Source organism: Adiantum capillus-veneris, chromosome 5 (genome assembly GCF_014529385.1).
Source record: "Adiantum capillus-veneris isolate H3 chromosome 5, ASM1452938v2, whole genome shotgun sequence".
In the NCBI taxonomy this organism is placed as follows: Eukaryota; Viridiplantae; Streptophyta; class Polypodiopsida; order Polypodiales; family Pteridaceae; genus Adiantum; species Adiantum capillus-veneris.
The window spans coordinates 85,869,619-85,894,765 of NC_140935.1; the positions used below are offsets into that span (position 1 = coordinate 85,869,619).

Sequence of the window (25,147 nt, forward strand, 5' to 3'; positions counted from 1 at the left end):
TACTTGGAGACTTATGACCCAAGGAAGTCCAGAAGTTGTTAAATTTGATACATTATGTACATTGTTGTTGCAAGAATCACTTTCCAGAAAAAACAAGACTAGACAACATGCAGTTGAATATGCCTTTATTGCTGCTCAAAGAAAAGGTGGTAACAGCAATGTAGCCACTTCTCATGGTTCTTCTACGAGTGGAAAATCACCTGTTCTTAATGATTCTGTTGGCAACAATTCGTCTGAGAATTCTGGTGAAAAGGGCAAAAAGAAGATGCACTGTCATTATTGCAAAGCTAATGATCACCTGATCAAGCAGTGTCCTAAGATGAAGGCAAAAGAGGCTAAGAAGAAAGAGACTCGTTCCACCACAAATGCTAGTTCCACTTCAAATGCAGCTAATGTTGAGTCTTTTGTGAAAGGAGACTGTGATGTTGATGTTGATCCAGAATGGGATTTTTAGTGCAGAGTGCACTTATGATCCTTCTATCCACCATGATGCATGTTTGTCAATTGCCGCAGATTTACATGTGGTATTTTGACAGTGGTGCTACAAAGCACATTACCTCACATCGTGATTTGTTTGACTGTTTTGAGTCTGTCCCTCATGGAAATTCAGTCACTTGTGCCAACAATGCCTCTTATTCGGTTCAGGGAGTTGAAAAGATTGTGCTTACTGCTGCAAATGGCAGTTCTTTTACACTTGTTGATGCATTGTATGCACTTGGGATCAAGAAGAAACTTTTGTCTGTGTCTGCACTTGCTAGACTTGTCTTGTAGTCAAATTTGTGGATGACAGGTGTACAATACATGATCTCAGTTTTGGTGATAAAATTATTGTATTTGATATTTGATGTCGTGGGCTGTATAAGCTCACTTTGTATAACAAGTGTGGGTAGAATTTTTCAAATGTTGTTGTGGATTCAAAGGCTGTTTAAGATGCAAAACTTTGGCATACATGTTTTGGGCATCTGAATTTTTCCAGTTCGTTGCGTTTGCAGAAATCTAATATGGTTGCTTCTTTGTCGCCTCTTGAATCACGTGTCAAACATGTTTGTGAAGGATATATTTTGGGTAAGATGGAGTGTTCAAAGTTTTCAAAGAATGGTTCAGTTAAGACCACATGCAGGTTGCAGCTTGTGCATAGTGATGTTTGTGAGCCCATGCAAACTCTGTCCTTGGGAAATTACCTTTACTTCTTGACTTTTATTGATGATTACTCCAGGCATGCATGGGTGTATCCGCTTAAAGTGAAGTCCGAAGTGTTTATGTGCTTCAAATATTGTCTGGCTATGGCAAAATGTCTCGAAATGTACTATGACGACCCTCCGTTTAGATCGAGGGGGGAGGATATGTCTCATGAATTTAATGCATTTCTGGCTAGTCGTGGGATAACACATAACACACCAATGTACAGTGACTTTTACGCCTCAGCAAAATGGTGTTGCTAAGAGGAAAAGTAGATCACTTACGGAAATGATACAATGTATGGTCAAAAGTCTAGCTTTGTCGCATTTCTTTTTGGCTTGAGGCTATTATGTGTACCACTTATGTTCTTAACAGGTGTCCTATGAAAGCTTTGAAATCTATGAAGCATGACATGATATAAAGCCTTCTATTGAGAACATGCGTGTTTTTGGCTGTTTGGCATATGCTTTGGTGCCACAAACACAACGTAGAAAATTGGATGATAAGGACGTCAAATATAGTTTTGTTGGTTATAGTGCTGAAAGCAAAGGTTACAGATTATATCCTTCGCAAACAAAGCGTATCTTGGTCTCACGGGATGTTGTGTTTGTGGAAGATTCAATTCAGCCATTGTTGTCATGTACTAGAGACAATAATGTAAGCTCACATGACATTTATGACACTTTGCTACCTCTTTTTAATGGTGGAAACTCGAATGTAAATTCCAATGAGGCAAATGTATAGCCTATGGGGGTTTCTAAAAATATTTTAGATCAACCTATTACTGATGCACATGTACATGATGTACTTGATGAGGAAAGGACTGAGAATGAGTAGACTAGAGGTATGCCAAATGGCTGGTGCATAGTTTGCGTGACATTAAATTGGATGCACCTTTGTCTAGTCGTACTTGTTCAGGTTCTTGCCATGCATCTTATGCATCAGATTGTTATGCTTTGTCTATGTCTAGCTTATGTGATGTTGATGAACCTCTCTGTCTTTTGATGAAGCACAAAATTAAAAAAATTGGATGGCTGTCATGCAATCAAAAGATGATGCACTTATAGAAAATGACACATGGAATTTATGTGATTTGCCTCCTGAAAAAAAGACCATTGGTACGAAGTGGGTTTACAAGTTGAAACGCAAGCCGTATAGTGAGATTGATCGCTATAAGGCTTGACTTCTTGCAAAGGGTATGCACAACAAAAAGGCATAGATTATGAAGAGACTTTTGCTCCCACTTGTCGTATGACTACTGTTCGTTTTCTATGTGCATTGGCAAATCATTTTGGTTGGGATGTACATCAGTCAGACATTGTTACTTCTTTCTTTTTGTCAAGAAAGGACAAGAGGATAAAGTATGCAAATGTAATAAAGCTTTGTATGGGTTGAAGCAATCTCCTCGTGCTTGGTATGAGAAAATTGATACTCACTTGGTCAAACGAGGCTTTTTTAATTAGTCCTATAGAAATCTGTAAGAAACTAGGCAACTAGGCTCTACTGGATCCTCCTCCCAACCTCCCTTTATAGGTGGGCTCCGAGCCCCTTTCCCTAGACTGATCCCCTGTCCACACTGCCTAGCCCGGCTCTTGGCTGTAGTCTAATGGTCTAGAAAACAGATGTGACCAGCACTTAGGGACTTTGTCGTGACACATATTTGAAATAGGGGCGCCAGTGTCAGTCCCAGATACTCATATTCGCCACATGTGGAATATGTCTCAACTAAGGATGTCTGAAAAAGAACATCCTACAAGTACAAGGTGTACTTGTGTGTGGAGGTAGCTCTAAACACTTTACGACAGGAGTGAGAGGGACCCTCATTCATTGCTCCACACTGGCTAAACCAAACTCCTTGAGTTCCTAGACCATGTTGTATCCCATGTGACAACATGTGCCAAATTGAACCCTACAAGTAGGTTCGTAATAGCATAAGGCAGAAAGATAGATTGGCTACTTGTCCCAAAATACTTTGTGCCGACATGCCCTTGGCATGACTCTGTAATATTCAAGTGTACTTATACGTCTTGAAAAACCAAGCAAAGCATACTAAAAATGGAATAACACCAAATCAATAGATGCATACGTGGAGATTCGAACATAATGTTCACTTACCCGTATTCAAATGGGGAGGAGCACGTCCCCTACCTGAAAAAGCAAACAGCATTGCACTCGGAAGCCTAGTTGTTGCCGTTGCAATCCAAGCTCTTGGATTAGAATCTACGTAGTCAAACCCCTTGATAAGACTCTTTGTAGAGACTGCTCAACTAGCAGATAACGGTAACCAACATAGTTAACCGTGTACAGATTGAGTGGAATCAACTTGAAAAGTGTGTTTGTCTGCTACCGCGTGGTAGATTGCGGAATTCTTTCCTTGAAAGTATAACTGGGAGAGATCAACTGTGATCCTCAATGCAGATCAAACTGTGATCCTTAATACCTATGGGGTGATGTAGCAATCACCTGTTGGGTCTTACCCCAAAACAGTATGTCCATAGACACTCCGTAGTGCTATAGAGAGAGCATGAGACCCACACAAGTGAACTACCGATCTCTTGTGGACAGCCATGCTGTCAGAACTGATTGCTGTATCTATACTTCCTTGTAGAGATCAGCGGCTGTGAGTTGAAGATTTTCAAAAACTCAACGTGAGTGTCGCACATAAAAAATGTAGTGCCAAAATGACACCCTAAACATCCGTAATGACAAGACTCTTGCTTGTCCATTAACATTGATGTGTACTTCCCTGGGTAGATCTGTTCGATCTTGAAAACAATCACCCAAAGAATGCCAATAATTGGGTCTTACCCTTGGCCAGGCTCTTAGCCTGTGTGGCTCATAGCCCTTATGCAAATTAGTTGTCAATGGATGAACCGATGAAGACTAATTTGATAAGCATCTTAGCCACGTGTTAGCTGAGGGTTAGAGCACCTTGGCTCAAGCTGACTCACGAGCAAAACATGTATCAAAAGCTTCTTATAAGATTTTCATGTTTCCCTTAGAGAGAGAGAGAGAGAAGAAGAAGAAGAAGAAGAAGAAGAAGAACATGCTGTGTTGAGGAACTTTCCTTAAACGAGTATGACTTGTATAGTTGATGGCCATGCTCTTGTGCATCTTATGCCTAACGTGCAGCTTATCCTATAAGCATGCAACAAGTTTCTCCTATGAGTCTCTCAACGAGAGAGGTAACAGAAAAACACAACCACATTTTGACCTATCTTCCTTGCAGGGGTCGTGATTGTATGAAAATGACTTAACATTGGCACTTTGCCTTTGAAATAAGTGTTGTTGTATGTTGACAGCAACCCAAAAACAATCCAGAACGTATCTTGTCCTTTACAAAGCATCTGGTGTGAGAGCGGAAGCGTGTTTCCTGCGGTGGTAGAATTGAATCCACCTAGCTAGCATGCCGTGCATACATAATTTTAAGCCCTTGGCAAAAGTGATGGCCTCAAACGTGAGAGCCACAACCATAAGTGCCTTGCACAATCGAAACTGGTAGGAATTCTATGAGATGATATTCCTTATTTTGCCAGTTTTGTCAAACTTGTGTGCCACGGCCCTTGATGACAAGGCATTGGGCAGTCCTTTGGCACAAGGGAGAAGCCATGCTTCATGTAAAATTGCCAAAGCACTTTGCTTTACACAATGATAGTACTTGCCAAGCAAAGTGTAAACATGGAAAAAACAAGAAAAACTTAAACTTGGCTAACCTGGTAGTTGTTGCTGCAACCGGTTGTTATGAGATTCCAAAGGGAAAGCTCGCGTAAAGGTGGCTCATAGCCAAATCGGCCGTGCGAGAAAGAGTTTTCACATATGGATATACGCCCTCTTGTATCATATACATCCGTCGTATACGGAATGAAATAATCTGCAAACCGTTTGCCAAAGCCTTCCCAAGTTTGTATGCTCATAGCATATGCCAAACGTGGTGAGTCACTATGCAAGATGCATAAATAGAAGCCTTGCTTCACCTAAATCTGGTAGTGCTAATAGCCAACGGATGTGGTTGCAAATAGCATGACAAAAAGAATCGACCTTGTCGAGCAATGTCAAGTGAAATTAACCAGTATTGTGTGGCAAGCATCCTATGTCGGTTTGTAGAACAGTGACAAGGAGTCGGCCATGCCGAGCAACTTGCTGCCATCAACAAGTCCAGTAATAGACCATGTCTATCTCCTTGAGATACTGAAAAATTGGCCCTTGGCATTGCCTTTGAAAGAAAATGTAACCTGTGACGAGCGTGCGCTATCAAGGTACTCAGGAGAAGCCATGCTTCAGATAATTATGTCTGTCCTCATTGCCAATAAACGCTATTGACGACAGATGTCATAGCAAATAAAGTCAACTGTGTCGATCATGCACAGATAATGGACCTTGTCCAATTGTCCTATGCACCCCCACAAAATGGTCATACCATACAGTTGTAACAATTTCCTCATATTAATTCCGTGAGAGTGGTAACATTTGCATTTAAGGCATTAAAGTTACTTTCAAGTACACTTTGGCGCTGTTCCAAAGTCTTGAAAGCGGCTAAATCAACAAGACTATGATCTCCTAGATCATCGGTATCATGCATGCTAGTATCGGCAACGCTCGTAGCTGCCGTATTTTGACGGACTTGTTCAAAATCAAACGTGTGGGAATGTGGTACATTCTCACCGGCCCTGGTAAACACGTGTTAATGCAAAGAGAGGGAAAATAAACACCAACTCGTACCTTATTGCATGTAATCCTGGCTTCCTTGTTCTTCGTAAGAACACCGGTGTTGAATCAACAAAGAACAACTTGAAAAGAAGAATCGAATCGGCAGTCGATGAATCACTTGAAGTCACCGAGCAAATTCGAGCGGCCGATAAGCTGGTTTGCGTCGTATGCAAAACACCAGTAAATCTTTGAAACGTGTCCTCAAAATTTGCAGCCATCGAGAAGCTGAAACATGCAAATCAAATTGCAGAGTTGGCCGAAGCGATTGGCATCGTATGCAATCACAAAACCGGTGAAAGGTGACCAATCGATGGCTTGTCGTCTTGACAAAACTTTCAAAAGCTGTGTCGCAGCAGAGGCGGACTGCGAAAATGGGCACAATCAACCGCAAGTTGTGTTGATGAAGCGTACTGAATCGAAGAGGAAAGCCGAAACAACCTCCGAAGAGTGTCGGCACTAGCTGCGTATGCACAGGACCTTGTGAACGGCACCAAATTTGGCCGAGTGTGGACGGACCAAAAAGAGATCCCTAAAAAAAAAAAAAAAAAAAGTAACGAGCTCTGTCTGCAGACAACTTCGGCCGCCTGCATTGGGGAAAATCTTGCTATAGCGCGCGATGTGGGCGGAATTTGGGCCTGCTGCAGGGTAAGAACTTCACCTCCTCGCCAAGGCGCTCCAACTGAGCCTAACCTCGACCGATTTGACGCAAGTCCGACCACGGCCCCTTTCCCGGCTTAACTTCCCTGCACACGCTCGATAGCTTCGGCTTCTCCTCCAAGTAATGTCAGGACACGGGTCCTGTACCCTAAGAACTAGGCTAGGCAAGGACTACGGCCCTTGTCCCGTACCCTAAGAACTTAGGCTAGGCAAGGACTACGGCCAAGGGCCGGCCTAGGCAGTGTGGACAGGGGATCCGTCTAGGGCAAGGGGCTAGGAGCCCACCTATAAAGGGAGGTTGGGAGGAGGATCCAGTAGAGCCTAGTTGCCTAGTTTCTTACACTGGTATCAGAGCTAGGCTAAGAATAGCAAGGTGACATGCAAAAAGCCGTGGAGGAGAAGCCGAAGCTATCGAGCGTGTGCAGGGAAGCTAAGCCGGGAAAGGGGCCGTGGTCGGACCTGAGCCTAACCTCGACCGATTTGACGCAGGTCCGACCACGGCCCCTTTCCTGGCTTAGCTTCCCTGCACACGCTCGATAGCTTCGGCTTCTCCTCCACGGCTTTTTGCATGTCACCTTGCTATTCTTAGCCTAGCTCTGATACCAGTGTAAGAAACTAGGCAACTAGGCTCTACTGGATCCTCCTCCCAACCTCCCTTTATAGGTGGGCTCCTAGCCCCTTGCCCTAGACGGATCCCCTGTCCACACTGCCTAGGCCGGCCCTTGGCCGTAGTCCTTGTCTAGCCTAGTTCTTAGGGTACAGGACCCGTGTCCTGACAAAATCACATTGTATGTAAAGCGTGAGGGTGATGTACTTCTCATTGTCGTTCTCTATGTGGATCATTTACTGATCACCGGACCAAATGAGAGACATATTGATGAATTTAAGACTGATTTGAATGCTACTTTCAAGATGAAAGATTTGGAGCTGTTGCATTATTACTTGGGTATACATATTAAGCAATGTGATGGTGGTATTGCCTTGTATCCGACAAGGCAATATCCGACAAGTTACATAGAGACATTGCTATTTAAGTTTGGACTTGAGGATTGCGAACCTATTGCCACTCCCATGGAAACAGGTTTGAAATTGAGTCTTCATGATGGTGGTGATCATGCGGATGTCACTCTTTGCCAAATTGTTGTTGGTTGCCTTATTTATGTATGCAAGACGAGGTCGGATATTTAGTATGCAGTCTCAATGGTCAGCAGATCTATGCATAGCCAATGGTCTAAGCATTGACAGATTATCAAGATGATTTTTCGCTACTTGAGTGGCACTTCACATCTTGGCTTGTTTTATCCCAAGGGGGGATCATTGCCACTAGATTTACATGCTTTTTCGGACTCAGATTGGGCTGGTTGTTTTGACACGGGAATGTCCATGAGTGGTTTTTGTTTCATGCTCGACAGTTCATGCATATCATGGTTGAGCAAGAAGCAACCTACTGTGGCCACTTCTAGTTGTGAGGCTGAGTACATAGCAGTCTCCATAGCTACGACTGCGTGTGTATGGTTCAGACGCCTTATGGCTGATTTGGGTGTTGGACATGACAACACTATCTACACTGATAGTCAAAGCGCATTGGTAGTTGTGAGGAACCCAATTTTTCATGCTCGCACAAAGCACATTGAGGTGCATTACTACTATGTAAAGGAGAGACTCTCATCAGGAGAGATTAACTTGGTTTATGTGCCAGCACATGACAACATTGCAGATCTTTTCACAAAGGTATTGTCTCATGAGAAGTTGAAGCTTTTCATAAAGCTTTGGGCTTACTCCCCTTTGTGGAATGATCATGTCCTCAGGGCATGACACTTCCCTATACTCTAGGTGCTAGTTCTCGTTCACCGCATCACTCCAAGGGGGAATTTGTTACCATATACATATGGTAGTGATGTGTGTGAACACACTTAGGACCGTCGGGGCATTTTTCCCCTCACTAGGAGGTTTTCCCCCCCGTGTATTGTATATACGCCCATCACTCTAGGGCTATCTTATCTTTCCATTGCACACCAAGTAAAAAACTCTCGGTTGTGTGCCTTGAGCTTCCTTCGTCTTCTCCAAATTGTGTGTGTTTTCCAGCAACCCTAATTCCAACGGTATCTTGCAATCATTATATACAAAGTATATTATTACCAAATCAACGCGCGTGTAATGATCGATCAAAATTTTTTTAACAAAGATTAAGCTTAAAGCATTCAAAATCAAAATCAAATCCTTGATTGGACTTGCAAATCATCAAATGCCACTCTTCATGCAGACAGTGTGGTTTGTGCTATCCACTGTACGTGTCAACCATAGCTCTAATGCTAGTGTGATGCTAGCGGCATGATATTTCCATGGCTATTATCTTTGAGAATCGTCCAGAACCTAGTAGGCCATAGTCTTTGAATCACCATCCGCTCATTGTTTATATGGGTGAAGTGTATATATATATATATATATATATGCCCTCTTGCCTATCCTTTGAGATCCACTCATAGAAAAGGACATGCCACCTCCGAGCTTATAAGAGTAGGTATGAAAAAAATTATTATATTCTTATCTTGCTTAAAAAGTTTTGCATGGTTCTTTGATAACACATTGGCTAAACCTATTGTGTAGCAAAACTCTTTTTTGTGTTGTTTCAACGTTAGTTAATGTCAAATATACCTTGATGGGATTTTTCTTATTTCTAAGCCTCCAATAACCCTAATACCTTAAGAGAGAACCATATTCTCATTAGATAATCCTCGATGATTGGGTGTGAGAATGCATAAACTTGAGTTGATTTATGTGAGAGTCCAATTCTTGTAATATTAATGACCAACTTTCAATGGACAACACATGGGAATTAAAATATGAACACAACAACTAATGTCACAAGCTGACTCTTGCCTACACTTCTAGACTACCTAGGAGAAAATAAGGCCCCATCCATTCTAGTGCTCCTTCACAGTTCCAAAAGAGTTGACCCCCAAAGAAAAGCACATCTTGGAGTTAAATGCATTGTGTTCATGCATTACATGTATGGTCCCATTAGCTAATTTGGTTAAGATATGTCCAAACCTATGGCATGTTGTGGATGGCTTCTCCGTAGTGAAAAGCTGTTGCCAAGAACTCAAGGAACTCTCAAAAAGGGGGCTAAAACAAACCAAGCACAAGCTTAATATTGACACCTGATATGGCCCTAAAAAAGGGAATAGCATAATAGCACTTGCCCATAAAGTGGAATATGGAAAAATCCATGCTAATTTCAAATACGTATGTATAAGAGTGTGTGTGTGTGTGTTTATATATTTCTATTTGTCTCAATAATTATAATCTCTTATCCAATCCAAGATATGCGAGCTCAAAGCTATAAAAATGTTAGCCACATCACCACATTGGCGCAGTATAAAATGGAAGAAAACACCCTGCACAATTTTTTTGACAAAAAAAGTGACTGATTGCTGAGCACTTGCAATGAAAATGCTGTGTGTTCTATGTTGCTATCCACTCTAACAGAGTCTGGTGTCAGAAGCTTGTCCTAAGATCAATAAGCCATCATAACTTGCTTCCTTCAAGTCAATCAGTCCTGCTTCAATATAAAGATTCGAGAGCATAACATAAGCACCGCTATGACCAGGTTGCAAACTCACTGCCTGGTTGAAAGCGCGCTGCCCCATTTCAAGATTTCCATGCGTGCGACAACATCCCAATAAGCTTATCCACATGGCCACATCAGGTTGTGTTGGCATCTTCCCCAACATGCTTTCCACTATACTAAAGCACCCTGACCGGCCAAACAGATCAAGCAGGATGCTGTAGTGCATCAAACCTGGACTTGAGCCACATTCTCTGGTCATGTAATCAAAGTTTTCCAAACCTAGAACAGTAAGGCCCGAATGAGCACAAGCATTCAGGGCTGAAGCGAAAGATACCCAATTCGGCTCTTTACCTGCCAGACAGAGCTCCTCCAATGTGTGCATTGTGATTTTGCAATCCCCTTCTCCTGCATAGCTACCTATGCAGGCATTCCATGATGAAATATCAGGCCTATAGAGCCCATCAAAGGCAGCTTGCGCATCTACTGTGCTTGCACAACTGCCATAGGTATGAATCAAACTAACCGCAAGAGAGGACGCCAGATCAAGAGCATGCAAAGACATTGTAAAATGATGCCGTCTACAAATATCCAAGCTTCCCATGTCACTGCAAGCTCTCAGGATGTAGATGAGAGAGATGTCGTCAAAAAGAATGTTTTCCTCCTGCATTTTCCTATACACCTCTAAAACCTTCTCTGTTTCACCTTGCTCAACATACATAGAGATAAGTATAGTCCAAGACACTCCATCATATTGAGGCATGGCACCAAACACAGCCTCTGCTTCTTGGAAGTTCCCACATTTTCCATACAAACTTACGAGGGTGTTATTGATAGCTACATCTGATGAAAATCCACTTTTCTGAGCATCATCATATAATGCTTGTCCAATGTGAAAGAGCATAAGCTTTGTCATGCTTGTTGCAAGCTTCCACTTTTCCTTCCAAAAGATTACTACAAGCCTGAAGAGCGATCACAAACATTGCCGGCCTTACACTACTCGTCTCTACCTGCATCTGCCTGTACATCTGCAATACTTTCTCTGCTTTCTCGCTGTTAATTGCATATGCTGAGAGTAATACATTCCAGGACACCTCATCCCGGTCGACCATCCCAATAAATAGGTTCTCCGCTAGCACAAGGGCCCCACATTTACCATACATGCTGACAAGTGTGTTGTTAATGAATATATCTGTCGCATAGCACTGTCTCCGTGCATCAGCATGTATTGAAGTTCCAATCTCTAAAGACTTTGCTTTTACAAACTGCCTGTCTGAATCAATCCCCTCTTCCTTCTCTGCAAGAATGCCACATGAATGAATGACGACGACAAACGTATGCTGATCTGGACTCATTCCTTCTTTGTACATCTGCACATATAACTGCAAAGCCTTCTCTTCATAGTCGTGCTCGACATATGCTGAAAGCATTACAGTCCAAGACCTAACATTAAGTTGGCTGCGCATTGCAGTAAACAAGTCCTCTGCCTCTGCAATAGCTCCACACCTGCCATAAATTCTTATGAGCGTGTTGCATACAAAGACATCTGATAATAAATTCCATTTTTGGGCATCAGCATGTAGTGCTTTACCCATTGCCAAAGACATCACTTTGAGGGGCTCCCCACTGAGATCTAGAACTTCCTCCTTCTCTGCAGCAGCCTCACATGCTTGAAGAACACTTGCAAATGTGTACTCATCAACCTTCATGCCTTGCTCTTGCATGAATCTGTATAGTTGTAAAGATTTCCTTTCTTGATCATGCTCAAAATATGCTGCAATCATGGCATTCAAAGTCACACTGTTGCATTGAATCCATGCTGTTGAAACAAGACCCTCTGCACCTTTGATATTCCCAGATTTGCTATACATATTTATCAGCGTTGTCAATATGAAGGGTCCTGAACAGAAGCCTGCTTGCCGGGCATTGGCATGCAGAGCCATCCCGATCTCCAAAGCCATTGACTTGCGTAAACCTCCTTCCTGTTCTGCAAGCATGGTGCATGCCTGCAAAGCACTGACAAACATCAGCTCATCTAACGTCACTCTTTCTTCTAGGATCTGCCTAAACAAATGCAATACCTTGCTTGCTTGGCCTTGTTCGACGTATGCTGCAAGCATTGCATTCCATGTAACAACATCATGCCTTAACAGTACACTAAAGACATTCTCTGCCTCTTCAATGGATCCGCATTTGCAATATACACTAACAAGCGTGGTTAATATGTAAACATCAGCTCCTAGTCCCATTCTTCGGGCATCATTATGGAGCGCCCGAACCTTTTCAAGGTCTGCAACCCTGCCACAAGCTTTCAAAAGGGCCACAAATGTGTAGTGATTGGGTTTCACCCCATCCTCTTCCATGCATTTATATAGTTCTAGAGCTTCCCGGCCCTGACCGCGTTGCACATATGCAGAAATAATTGCAGTCCATGAGAAAACGGTACGGTGAGACAAGGTGTGAGAAAATTCTAGAGCATCTTCAACTGCACCACACCTGGCAAGTGTCATCACCAAGTAGTCACCTAGATAATCATGTTGCATGTGTTTAGCAAGGTGCACCTGAACTTGTTTAGCTTGATGAAGGGCCCTGCTCCTGTTACATGCCTTAAGCAGGGATAGGTATGTGTCTCTAAGTGGGATTGTGTTCATGTGAAACAGGACATCAAGGGCTTTGTCCAATTGTCCTTCATTGGACAAAACTTGAACGACAGAATCTTCCGCCTTTGAGAGGCTAGCCATATTTACATGCTCTTGAGCTCAAACTGGAAGGCCATCATCATCCTCGAGATCTCCGTCATCATCACAACATATCCTTGTCATCATCCTCATCATCCTCCTCATCTCCATCATCATCATCACAACATACCCTTGTCAGTGGCATCAGCATTGGAGCCATTGTCATGACATCGTCAGCATCACCCTCAGCGACATCATATCAACAGCACCATCAGCCATGCCATGCAAAACTCAGATTAAAGGTGACAAGAGAATGCATCCAATTATGGACCGTGCTGTTCCCTCGGTGATGCTTGCTATTGAAGGAGCCATGCAATATCGCACCCACACCGAAATGGTTAGAATACCCCTCCTGCTGCATCATCTGCATGTTCTCTCTCGGCGTGATCCCTCTGTCTCTGTTTTCGGCCTCTCTCTCTCTCTCTCTCTCTCTCTCTCTCTCTCTCTCTCTCTCTCTCCGCCCCCACAAAAGGCATACAATGCGCTGTACAATTTTCTCACGCTCGTGAGAAAACTCTTGCATCTGGTAAATTTTGGAGAAACAATACATCCTGACAAGATTTTGGGTAATTTCAGACTCATGAACAGTGAAGATTTATGTGAGAGAATCAATAATTGGCCATCGTAGTAATGCAGAGGATTTGCAAGGTATGAATTGAACCACTAATTGGATCAAACTTCTATAGAAAAGAAGAGATGTAAATAATGTAAACAACTATCAACTATAAGGGTTGGTTCCCTTGTGGCAAAGCTATTTGGAACTATACTACGAGAAAAATTGAGTGCAATGGATTGAAGAAAATGGTAAACGTGATCATGGCAAACGGGCTTCCATCAAAGCAAGCAAGTAAGTCGAGCTTGAAAGGGAAATGTTGCTTTATGGAGTTCAGAAAGCTTTTGACACAGTTCCTTAAGAGAATCTTTGGAGATCCATGGAAGATCTCCAGGAACCAAGTAAATACATGCATACAATTTTAAGTATATATGATATTTTGTAAGTGATATGTCGAGTACATTTGAGAGAGGAACTTTCAAAGTTTTTCTCAAGCAACAACGGTGTTAACCAAGGATGTGTGGTCTTATCAATGCTCTTTGGGCTATGCATTGATGAGTTGGATCACATGGTTCTTGAGTATATGCTTGAAGAAGGAACCGATAAATTCCTTATTCGTAATGTTGTGATCATGCTTTCGCTAGATGCTGATGATGTAGTGCTTTTGGTTCATACTCAAGAAGATACACAAAAGCTCATGACCGTGCTTGAAAGCTTTTGCTTGCATAGTGGTTTGATGGTGAATGTTTCAAAGGCGAAGGCTATGCTTGTTGAACAAGGAGAAAGTACATTGGCCTAGAAGTTCCAACCAACCACAAATGGTGTGAATGTGCTATGCGTCGTCTTGAAGCTAAGAAGAGAGCCTACTATACATTTCAAAACTCATGCCACAGAGGGGATATCAAATGTTGGGAGCATCTCTTTGTCACCTTCGTAATGATTATACTTCTTTATGGGATGAAAGTATGTGATGATAATATTAGTGTCTCCACTTGAAAAGAGTTTGAACAAGTTCAAAAGGCTGAAAGCAAGGGTTGGTGGTGCAAATAAAGGGTCAAATTTTTTTCCACCTATTTGGTAATTCGGAGGGAAAGTTTTAAGAAAAAAGGTATTTATATTTCTATTTTTTAGATATAATGGCATCTCTATAAGAATGTTTTGTACAGTTTCAAAATGGACCCTCAAACACCCATGTGAGAGTAGTGGTGTAACAAGTGGATTTAGTGTTTCCAAATTTTCTTGCCCTGCGTTTGAACTTGAGCACTGCATCGTGTGCTCTTCTGGTTTCCTTTCGCAATCCTGAGCTCTTTCCAGCATTGCGTGCTCTTCTGGTCACCTTCTCTCTCTCTCTCTCTCTCTCTCTCTCTCTCTCTCTCTCTCTCTCTCTCTCTCTCTCTCTCTCTCTCTCTCCCCCCTCAATATTGCATTCGATTACAACAGAGCTTCTCTACTCTCTCGCGTCAGTTTTCCAACCATGAGAACCCCAAAAGCCAAGGGATCTTCTGCCAGCAGAGCGTTACCTTTCATATGCAAACGGAAAACAAAGGCCAAGGAGGGAATTCCCTCCCCTAGCAGAAGCAAATGTTTCCATATACATGTGGTAGTGATGTGTGTGAACACACTTAGAACCACCGGGGCATTTTTTTCCCTCACTAGGAGGTTTTTCCCCCTGTGCATTGTATCTACGTTCATTACTCTAGGGCTAACTTATCTTTCCATTGCACACTAAGTAAAATACTCTCTATTGTGTGCCTTGAGCTTCCTTCGTCTTCCCCAAGCTGTGTGTGTTTTCTTGCAACCCTAATTCCAACAATTGCGCAGGTTCCTGAGCTTAGTCGCCAGTAGCTCCAGCACACGCCTGCTCACTTTCTCCGATTTTTGTGAGCTTTGGCGAGCGTTCGTAGGTCGACAAATATTATGGGAGAGCTCGAAGAGATTAGTCTGGTCAGATTTATTATTTGGGCTCATTTCGGCCTTCGTTTCCACTACAGGTAGTACTACACAAGCTATTTTGTCATTATGTGCAAATTTTTTGTCAGTGCCGTTTTTTGCATAGCTGTCCCTTATAGTCTTGTACGGTTTGTGCTATCTAGCACGTGCTGTTCTCGCTTTGTTTCTCCTCTTTTCGGGCAGTTTTCACATCAGGTACAGGCAATGGCCATGGCCGACAACAACACAAATGTATTCAAGATGTTTGCTGCTGAGGAAAAATTGGATGGGGACAATTACCCTATGTGGGCTTACATGATGCAACATGTTCTTGTGTCAAAGGGTGTCTAGAATTTTGTGCAAGGCATTGATGTACGTCATGGTTCTGAGGATGTAGGTGGTGTTGAGGATGTTGCAGGTCTTGCTACTGTTAGAGTTGTTTTGCCTATGGCAGAACAAGATTGTTGGGATGTAAAAGATGTGCATGCTCATGCATTGATTGCGTTGTCTGTGAAGTGCACCATTACTCCTCACCTTCATTCAACGAAATCTGCAAAATAGGTTTGGGATATTCTGGCTGGTCTTTATGCAAGACACAATGAGGCAAAAATTGCATTGCTGCATAAAGAGCTGGAGTCGAAGATAATGCATGAGGAAGATGATATGGACACTTTCCTTGATGGTGTCAAGGATATTAATGAGCAACTTATTTCTGCAGGTGAAGTCATTTCAGACAGTTCCCTTGTGCAGACTGTTCTTGATGCCTTGCCAGATTCTTACGAGACTTTTGCTAGTACTTGGAGACTTATGACCCAAGGAAATCCTGAAGTTGTCAAGTTTGATGCATTATGTACATTGCTGTTGCAAGAGTCACTTTCCAAAAAAAACAGTTCCCTTGCCTGATTCTTACGAGACTTTTGCTAGTACTTGGAGACTTATGACCCAAGGAAATCCTGAAGTTGTCAAGTTTGATGCATTATGTACATTGCTGTCGCAAGAGTCACTTTCCAAAAAAAACAAGACTAGACCGCGTGCACTTGAATAGGCCTTTATTGCTGCTTAAAGAAAAGGTTGTAACAGTAATGCAACCTCTTCTCATGGTTCTTCTGCGAGTGGAAAATTAGCTGTTCCTAATGCTTCTGCTGGTAGCAACTCATTTGGAAATTCTAGTAATAAGGACAAAAAGAAGATGCATTGCCATTATTATAAAGCTGATGATCACTTGATCAAGCAGTGTCCTAAGTTAAAGTCCAAAGAGGCTAAGAAGAAAGAGGTTGGGTCCACTACTAATGCTGGTTCCACTACAAATGCAGCTATTGTTGAGTCTTTTGTGAAACGAGACTGTGATGCTGATGTTGATGCAGAATGGGCTTTGACTACAGAGTGCGCTTATAATCCTGCTGAGCATGATGCATGCATGTCAGTTGATGCAGATTCACATGTGTGGTATTTTGATAGTGGTGCTACAAAGCACATTACCTCATGTGCGCGTATGTCCCACGTGTCAATGCAAGGAACTTGCCGATACCCCGTGTGCGAGCCACAAATGGCTCCAAGCACACAACAAGCCTAAACTAGTAAGCTCAAAGAAGGCGATGGTGTGTCACTCACCGCTCTACGCTTGCTTCGTGGAGGATTCCTCGCCGCGAAGAAGAAGGAGACGCCGCTACGCCGCGCTCAACCGCTTCACCGCCGTCGTGCCTTCGTAGTGCTCGATCGCCCACACACTCCCTCTCTCTCACTCTCTCTCTCTCTCTCACACACACAAAGAGATGAAGAAGAAGAAGAAGAAGAAGGAGATGGAGCAAGAGCACTCTTCAATTGCACAAATGAGAGAATGAGTGAATTTTAGGTTTAGTTGACTTTTATATGAGCTCACCCCATTCACACTTGGGCGCCCATGCTTAGCCAACTTATCCCTTGAATGTTCTAGTTAGAGTGCGCCTCTCATCGGCGATCACTCTTATCCTTTTCCTATTGGACCGACAAGCTCGGTACCTGACTCTACCAAATAAATAATACAATGTCCGCCGTAGGTTAGAACGTCCGTCGTAGGTGATAGGGTGTCCGTGAGCCGTGAGGGTTAACATGCCCCCCTTCCTGATGTAGATTCCGTCCTCGGAAGCTATTGAGTTGAAGCTCGTTCGTCGAGGTGGAAGAGCATTTGAGATGAATGTCCTTAGCCTTCATCAGTCACTGCAAAATCAAACAACATTGGCACAGTAATTGCATTCTCATAAGCAATTAAAAAGCATATGCAGTTTTAGGCAGACAAATTGATTGGTAACAGAATTTTAAGCAATTTGTCAACAATAAACATTAAATTGCAATATAATCAAATGCATAAACAGATGTAAAGGTAAAAAATTGAACAAGTCTGGGGTCGCTAATTTTAACGGTCGAAAGGCACTAGAGATCGACTATTAATACCATGGGTAAGCTTCTTAATTTTCTCTGGTCAATTAAGTTGTTTAATCGCGAGAGCCAAGTATTTCATGTTCGAGGGCTGACTAGAGGCTATACCTAGAAGACCTTGTAGTTAAGCTACGATAAAAGGAATTTCTCATGAAATCATCGCCTGACTGGTTACCTTTTCTTTGATCCCCCAAAGTCTTTTCACAGTGAATGATGTGTGTGCTTATTTTGTATGCCTTGGGTTTTTTGCTTTTCAAGGAAAAGCGCCCACACTGGGAACCTCTAGGGCTCTAGTACCATAGGCGATACATGTGAGTGAGGTACCAAATCAAGCTGAGATTTCTCTTCCAGCTTAAGATTTTACAATGTGGCACTTTGATTTTTTGTTTGTTCATTTTCAGCATTTTAATTTTGTAACTTTGGGGGGTCATATAACACTAATACACCTCCCCAAGCTCATCACACAAGTAAACTCCCTTTATAATACTTAAGCTAAAGGTCAATAGGGTCTAAGCCCACTAGAAATCCCTATTACATTTCACACAATGCTGCCTAAATCAGATTAAGAACCTAAGTAACCATTGATTATTAGGAAGGCATTCCCCATGGTATTAAGAGAAGATCTCTAACACCTAACTTAGTCAAACTAGCTTAGTCGAACTTGCTTGATTTTTAAACCTAGACAAGTGATTATGACAAAAATTACATTGAATTTAATGTTTGATACTAAACAAAGGCACTGAATATTATGCTACCAATCACAATCAAAGCAAACAAACATGGATGCATAAGCGGCCATGCTAATGGACAAGAAACACCTGTTTGTGTCGATGATCGCGCTTGATTTGAAGTGTGAATGAGAGAAAGATCCCATGAAGGTCCAAATCCTAACAACATCAACACGTTCCTATACACACTAAGAAACACAAAGAATACCTCTAGAAGGCACATTAGTGGGAAAAAAGAAACTTTGCTAATCACTCAACTCTAAAACAGAACTCCCATCGTACTAATCTTACCTACCCTCCATCACTCGAGTGATGAGGACCAAAGGTGTTTTATGACATAGGTTTCTGTTTCAGTGTACCGGATGTGAATGTGTAGGTCTCAGTCAATGTTTTGACTTTTATTGTGCATACTCGTTTGCTAATTGCTCTTGCTCTTTATTCTTTTTGTTTTTTGTGAGATATATACATTCCCTAAGATTGGAGATTAAGAGGCCAGGGAGGAAGGTTGAGAGGGAAGCAAGTGAATGATGACTGTTAGCAAACACTCCTACCTTCCTTGGGTAGATCATACCGTTTGAAATGAGCTTGTCACCCTTTGAAACCAATTGTTCCAGTTGGTAATAGGTGAGGATTTTTGCCAGTAGTTTTCTATTACCTTAGGTGCCTCGTCGAGTTGCAAGGGTGGTAAGGTACTTTCCCAGGATCGAACTTGAGGTGGTTCATCAGGTGATTCTTGAACACTGGGAGGTGTGGATTCCTTTGTAGATTTATGGAGGTCCACTATTGTAGGTGGAGGCTGTGGAGAAGCTTTTACCTCTATGGATGCATTACATGAGGAGCTAGAAGCTTCATGGGACTCCCTCCTTCCTGAGCTAGGTGGAACAAATTGTTCTTTCTTCAGTACCCAAACTAGCTCTTGAGCGGGTGTGTAGCATTCATTGATTTTTTTCTTTCTGCGATCGTCAATTTGTTTTGGAGCTACGGGATTGAGTTCACATGGGTCACGTGATAGGTAAGAACACAATTTACGTTTTGGCACCCAGATTTGATCATTTCCTTGATAGTAGCCTTGGGCTTCCAATACTCGTTTAGGAATACATCGCAATATTTTCTTACTTTTCTTGGAGTGAGTGGTACGTTTCTTACAAGGCTTCTATTTTTTAGCACTGGCTATGGTCGCTAAAGAAGCTTTAGAGACCCACTTGTATGTTTTCTTCGTTATATGAGAATGAGTCTTGTCAGAAGCTATATGCATTGCTTCTAGCATCTTTAAGGGTATGAGTGGTGGCATTTCATCCCCCTCAGGTGTTACAAAGGTCGTCCCCCTGTTTCCCCAAGTGTCTATGGTTGCTGTTAGGTGGACCCAATCCACATTGTCCGACTCAGTCATCCCAGGTAGTACATCCATATAAGGAGAATCTTCCCCAACATCAGTGTGTCCGCTTTACACGTGTAACAATACTGCAATGGGGCCGAGTGAACTGTGGTGTCAGATCTATGATCAATTATAAACCTGTTTCCTAGAGGATGTGCTCGACCCGTCACAAGATCCACTCGAATGACAAAATCTTAGAACTGCAAGTAGACATGGTTTTTAGACCAGTCATGCACCATTTTTTCTTCCCTCATGAAAGGACGTCCTAAGATCATCTCCGATGCCATAGTGTGCTTGGAGAAATCCATAACAATAAAGGTAACCCTTATTTTATGTCCAAAGACCTTGATCTTGAGATCTTCTAGCATCCCAATAGGTTTAACAATAGACCCATTGTCCATCTTCACTACTATGGTTGTGGTTGCAAGGTGAGGTCTTCCCATAGTTTCCCAACAATTTTTAGTCACAATACTAACCCCAGCGCCACCATCAAGGATTCCCTTCATAGTTAATCCCTTAGTAGTGATTGGTATGGTCGCATTGGATTCATCACCCTCAAAGTATTGTCCCAACTTATTAACAAGTATTTCTATAACAAGGTTCTCATCTAGGTTGGTTTGTGGATCTATGTATTCCTCCTCTATTGGCATCTCCCCAGCTCCATCCATCTGTGCAAATTGTGGTAGCCCAAACTTCAGTTCTCCATTGAGGAAGGCTCGAAGAGCTGAGACTAGCTCGGGGTCTTTATATAGTTTGGACATAATGGTGGTTCTAACTTCTGAAGACATGAAATCCATCAATTTGGCAATGTTTAACGGCACCTTTTGGCCTTGAGTCCCTTGACATGGGGAAGATGGGATCTCCATTTCTTCGATAGGATCGGGTAGTCCCTCTGTAAACATTCTTTCCATCAAGAAGTGAGTACGCCCACTTTCCCATGACTTTAAGTCACTTTCTTCTTGGATGACACTAGGTATGTCCAAGGGTCTATGGACTTGGTGAGGTTGTTGTTGCGTAGGGAACACGGTGTCTGTAATCTGGATCTTCCTAGGTGCTGGTTCTAGATCCCTTTGGGTATCTTCTATCAAACTCCTTAATTGCTTGACTCGCTCAATCTCCTCTGTAGGGTTTGGGTAAGTTCCTATCTTCTTTTTGGATCCTAGCCATTGTGGCTCATGAAGATCTTCCTTGTTGGTTTCTATGTTAGTGGTCGTTTTGGTCTCCATGCTTTCACCTGAATCAGAATCTTCTTCAACGTTGTTCATATATACGGGGTCATCACCAATCCCTATGTTGGTCTTTGAATTGGGGTCTGACTTCGCTGCTTTTTGCGACCTCTTTCTTCTTTTTCTGAGATTGGGTCGTGTCTCTTTCCTCAAGAATATGATTTTGTTTTTGGAGCATCGATCGTGTGAGTACGTTTACTGGTACCACGGGTGTACTTGGTGATGGCTCCTTGGTAACTTCAATCAAGCTTAATGGCGTGATCTTCGGTGCATTTGGATTATTTGGACATTGGGAAATCAAATGATCTATGCCACATCGATTACACATGAGTATCGGCATTGTAGACATGCTCGCTTGATTGGTTTGCATTAGTGTGGCGTTCTTTTGTAGCCTAATAGGACACTCGGCTACACGATGTGCACCTCCACACTCATAGCATTGAAGAGGTGGTCTCTTAGCAGTGTAATTGATATTTTGGCCTCTTGCCGCAAGAGCAGCTACTTGATATACAGGTTTGACTTGTCCCCAATAGTCCTCCATGTAGTATTGTGGACTTTCTTCAAGCACATCCATCCCATAGGCAATATTAGGATCTATATCTTCCTCATAGCCTTCCAAACAAGAAATAGATGACTCACAACCCACTTGATTCACAGAAGTGATTCTCGGATGTGGTGGTTGCGGTCCTAGCACTGGAGGTGGTAAGGGTGTTGTTTGAACAACATTTTGGGCCCTAGGGACCATGTGTTGTGCTGTTTGTTCAAGAGGTGGGGCCGGCATCAATGCAGGCACTCGAGGTGTGTCTGACCATGCTAAGGTTGGTCTATTGGCCATCGCGCGCTTAAATACTATGCAATCCTTAGCTTGATGACCATACCTCCCACATGCATTGCAGTTCCCATTGAATTTTACTCTAAAAGTAGGGCATTCACTAGTACTATGCGGTCCATAGCATACTGAGCACCATTGTTGCTCTCTTCGTGGATACATATGATTGTTCTGCGGAGCACGATTGTCTCTAAGACTCTCTTGAATAGCCTTGGTGAGATCTGCTAAAGTCATCTCAGATATCTTTGGCTCCTTAGCGATAGGCTTTAGGGTCATTGGTTGATGCCCTGATGCTTGCGAGCTAATAGATTTAGGCTCAACAGACACTCTTTCTCCTTGAATCATTAAATTATCCTCCAATTGGATCGCATTGGTGGTGACTGCTTCCCAAGTGGTGATACCTCTAATGACTAGGCCATTGTAGATATCCTCATGCCGTAATCCCCTAATGAATCTATCAAGAAATTGGTTATTGTTGAAGCGCTCATTTGGATTACAACGAGAATTCAAATGCTTCAAGCGACTTATAAAGTCTCTCACCGATTCTCCTTCCTCTCGTTGGGCTTTCTGGAGCTGAGAGGCTACACCCCAAAGCTCTCCCTCTCGTATGTATTCTTTTAAGAACAGTCTCCTAAGAGTAGGGTAAATCATTTTTTCTTCCACCCTTAGGGTTATATACCAATCCCGTGCCTTCCCACTTAAGGTTAGGCTTAAAGCATTGCTCTTATGTAGGTCATTGTGTTCTCCTAGAGAATCACATATTTGTTCAAACACTTCGATATGCTTTCTCACATCCCCGTCTCCACTAAATTTTTGTGTGAGCTTGGCTATTTGTACTGCCTTACTTCTAAGCTCTCTATCAGCCGTGTTACGCATATTATCAGCAATAGATCGACCAATAGCTTGAGCAAATGTTGCCAAGTCACCTAAGTGAGCAGGCACCGTGGGTGAAGGCGCTCCAGGGACTACATGTGGAGTAGGTATTGGCATTGGGCTTGGCGCATAGGAAGCCCTTGGGTTCCACGTTGGGTACGATGTTGTGCCATGTGGTGGTTCATAGTTCATATGAGTGGCCCTAGGCATAGCAGACGTCGGATGTGACATGCTAATGCTAGCCGGTATAGTCCCATGAAAATAAGAACTTGTGTATTATGGTTGTGGAGCATAGGTAGGTGAAACAATGGGAGGGGTAGGGACTACATGAGTACATGGACCCATAGGTGCATACCATTGGCACGCACTTGTAGGTACTATTGCAGGCATTGAGCTACCATGTAACGGTGCTTTACTAACAAACGAGGTCCATGGTGTGTTTCTTGGCATGCCCATCATTGGGGTAGGCATGGTATCCGTTGTGTCATCCAGGGAAAGATGAGCTAGACTTGGAAAAGTAAAGCTATCACTTGTGGGCTCAGATTGCATTGAGACCCCTGGCGAAACAACATATGGGGGATCGATGGGACTCACTGGGGGAGTCTCCATTTGTGATAGAGTGGGTTGTTTCCCTTTGCCCGTGTCTAAAAATCACATAGAACCCGTCGAAGGTATGTTTATTCCTCGATTTTGCCTCTCGGACTGGATAATCCTATGGATGACATTGCAGATCATATGTTGTTGTTCCTCTAGACTAGTGGCACTAGATGTGGATTGTACAACTTCTAACCAACCCACATGGTATGTGTAGCCCATGTATAGGTCGGTCAAAGTCTCCGTGTGTAGGTCATATTCCCAATTTTCATTGAGAAATACCCCGCCCAAACTTGGTGTACTAGAGGGTTTCCGTGAGGTGGATGCAATGTTGCTTCCCGTGTTTTGACTTTTAGTCACCGCTACCTTAGAGGCGAGTTTGGAAGGTGGTAGCTCTGTAGGGCCCTCATTAAATGAGGTAGGTAGAATGTCCACATGGACACTCTGAGGAAGTGTGGGGTCTACAGGAGATGTGAATGGTGATTCTACTTCCCCACCCTGTTCGTTTACTTCACTAGCCGTAGGTTCAGAGCGCATAGCTCTACTAAAAGTTTCCATCAAATGGCTAAAAACACTAGTTCCAGGTTGTTGGGCCCAGCTAGGCACGGTTTCATTTGTTCCCCCGGGGCTTTGTGTAAGATTCTCTTCCATAATATCATAGTCAGAGGAAGAGTCGCTAGCCGCTATATTTGGGTCTTGGGTTGCACTACCTTGGGTCCCCGCCGAGGGCGTAGACCCTAGCGTGGAAGGATAGTGAGTACCCCCATAAATCAAAGCACTAGCTAGTTGTTCGCACTCTAGCACACGACCAGAGCGTAGATACATGTGCTTTGGGTGCCCTACAAGTGTCAGCAAGTACCCTCAAAGGTTACTTGCTTTGTTTTGTGGGTGTTTTGCACCCCGTTTTCTACTTGATTTTTTCTTGTTTGTGATGTTTTTTGAATGTTTTTTAATGTTTGATTTTTTTGATTAAAGTGTGTGATAGCTCGAAACGAGCGTATCACTTAGAGGGTCGCTGTGTGCTTTACAGCACAATTTTCGGGCATCTGACGTTCCGTTGGTCCTCAAAAAATCGATTTTTAGCTACGTGTGAAGCTAAAATTCGTTTTTTTTAAAGGCGACTTAGGCCTAGGCCTGAGCGTGAGCTTGGGCTTGGGTCTGGGCTTGGATCTGGAAGATATTCTCGATCACGGTCCTACCTTTAAATTTTTTATTTATTTTTTGAATATATATATATATATATATATATATATATAATAAAATAAAATAAAGGATAAGGCCGCCGCGGCCTGCGCGAGAGCACACACACACTCTCTCTACCTACTTCTAACTAATACACTTACTCTTACACACTAACACACTCTATTAACTCTCACTAATCTACTTCCTACTTACTGTATACAGAAAACTAACTACCTTAATACACAGAGAATAAACAAAGAACCTTTGAAAACTCCATAAATAAATTAAAAAACACAGTATAACACCAAATCCCTCTTCTCAACACACACACTCTCCTTCCTTACCTTTCCTACAATAGAAATTGCACCACGGAGAAGCACAGAGTGCTACTCGAGCTTCATGTATGGCCTTCCCCGACAGCGGCGCCAAAAATGTGCACGTATGTTGCATGTGTCAATGCATGGAACTTGCCGATACACCGTGTGCGAGCCACAAATGGCTCCAAGCACACAACAAGCCTAAACAAGTAAGCTCAAAGAAGGTGATGGTGTGTCACTCACCGCTCTACGCTTGCTTCGTGGAGGATTCCTCGCC

The 25,147-nt window shown here is 42.8% G+C and overlaps 2 pseudogenes across 1 annotated transcript; one reads left to right on the forward strand and one right to left on the reverse strand.

Annotated features, from left to right (window-relative positions):
* Nucleotides 1-6,196: 6,196 nt before the first annotated feature.
* Nucleotides 6,197-7,132, forward strand: LOC147457664 (uncharacterized; annotated as a pseudogene).
* Nucleotides 7,133-9,990: 2,858 nt separating this feature from the next.
* On the reverse strand, nucleotides 9,991-13,326 carry LOC147457665 (pentatricopeptide repeat-containing protein At2g40720-like; annotated as a pseudogene). The gene is made up of 2 exons (XR_015188134.1): nucleotides 12,193-13,326; nucleotides 9,991-12,117 (listed from the first exon to the last, which is right to left on the reverse strand). The product of XR_015188134.1 is annotated as a pentatricopeptide repeat-containing protein At2g40720-like (transcript).
* Nucleotides 13,327-25,147: the final 11,821 nt, after the last annotated feature.